Source organism: Arachis ipaensis, chromosome B10 (assembly GCF_000816755.2).
Source record: "Arachis ipaensis cultivar K30076 chromosome B10, Araip1.1, whole genome shotgun sequence".
Classification (NCBI taxonomy): Eukaryota; Viridiplantae; Streptophyta; class Magnoliopsida; order Fabales; family Fabaceae; genus Arachis; species Arachis ipaensis.
The window spans coordinates 13,836,128-13,838,268 of NC_029794.2; positions in this window are offsets into that span (position 1 = coordinate 13,836,128).

Here is a 2,141-nt window from a genome sequence, read left to right on the forward strand (position 1 = left end):
CTATCATATGGGTCTCTAGCCTAAGTGTCTATGAATATTATATACTACATAGAGGAAACCAAAATCATACCTTGGCTGATCCCCAATATGCACCAAAACCCCAAATTGAGCCCAAGACAAGCTTTCAAGTACAATCTATGCCACCAAGAATCTCTAACAAGCATCAACAAGCTCCAAACATCACCGTAAACAAGCTATATGTACATAAACCATCATAAATCAACCTAGGGCTCATTGTAATTGAAATTTCACAAGAGTTTCAATGCCTCTTACCTTGCCCAACAATTTTGGAAGCCAAAACCAACATAAATCAAAGGTTAGAGTGTACCTAAACACCCAAAAATCACAAAACCTCACTTAGCCAAAACCCTAAAAACTCGAAACTTTGAGGAGAGGAATAAAAAAGATTTCGTGGTTACCTCACTACTTTCTTGTATGGGTTTTGTAGAACTCTTCACAATGAATGCGTAGCCGCAAACGGTGCGACGATCGAAGCTCTATAGCTCAAGATATGGGCTTGTGAAGATGAAGGTGAATAGTGTCAATGGTGTTTCTCTTCTTCTTCTCAGCTGGTGTGGGTGTTATATTTATGTGTGTCATGGCTGATTGGGTTCATTAATGAACCCTTATATATGTTGGGCTTGGGCCCAACTTGGGTCCGGTTCAACCCGTTAGCGTTTTTAGTCCGTTTGGCCCAACTTCGGGCCAAACTTTTAACACTAACGCCCGGTTTTTCATCTCTAATATTTTTCTAAGGTTTTCGGCTGTTTTCACTGCTTCTCGCGCAGCACCGAGCAGACTTGAACCGGTTCAACCGGTTCGACTGCCAGTTCGCGATTTTTCACAGTTTTTCGTAGAAAACACATTTTCTAACTCAGAAAAACCTACTGAGTCCAAAAATCACATTTAAATCCCCAAATTCTCATCCTAACTTTCTAGAATTTAATTTGGGCATTTAAATGACTTTATCCATGAAAAACCCGATTCTTACCGTCTATACCTTCGAGACCAAAATCATACTTAACCCTTATATATATATGAATAAACTACCATTTTCTAACTATAAAAGTTGAAAACGCTGATATATCTACCCATAGAAGACATAAATTACTATTTGTACCCATAAAAAATGGCTTTTACAAGCAAAATTATTCAAACCCTAAAAAATTAAATAAAATTCCTAAACTACCCTTCTCTCCACCACTACTACCATCGTCTCTCCTCCTTCCTTCTTTCTCTCTCTCTCTCTGTATCTCTCAATGTTCTCAGTACCACCGCCTTGCCCTCCTCCTCAATCGTCACCCTAACCCCTTCGCCACACACTTCCTCATCGGTGTCAGACGCGACTCAATAACACCAGCACTACCATTACCAGCATAATCATTTAACACAAGCTCAGCCTCTATTTATGCTAAAAAGAAACCCTAGATCTAAGGATGCTGCGAGCAGTGTGAGTGATTCGTTAGGATCTAAGGATGCCGCAGAGCGTCACAACAGTCGATACCGGTAGGTTGCTCCTTAGGGACCTCAAGAACAATGGCGATGACAACTCCCCCACCGCCTAAAAGCCCAAATCGGAGAAGTTTCCTCTCAACAGCTGCGAATTTTCCGCCACCGTCACCGTATTCTTCGTCTTCGCCACCGACTTTTTCTACATTTACCTCACCATGTCCACCTCCGAGTTTGGTCTTATCAAGCTTCCACGCACCCTCTCTGATTTTTGTCTCCTTAATTAAATAAAGATCTCTCTTTTTATTATTATGTTATCATCTTTATAGATTTATTTGAATCAAATTAACATTAGATGAACCTAGCATCAGATTAGTTGGAACATTAGTGATTTAGACAGGTGAGAGAAAGCCTTGTTTTGTGAAAAAAAAAAGAATTTTTTGGAATTTATTGTGTTGTTTTAAGTGTAAAGGTATGTTTGAATCTTTTTGTATAGTTTATTGTGTTGCTGAATTTGATGGATGAAACAATAGAGGAGGAGGCGACAGGGTTGGAGTTTCGGAAGGTGAGGAAGAAGCGGAGCCTGCAGTTGAGATCGAAGTCGAAGAGGTGGATGGAAGAGAAAGGGTGGCGATGGCGGTGGTGGTAATGGTAATGGAGGCAGTTATGGTGGTAGTTGGGGAGGAGAGTGG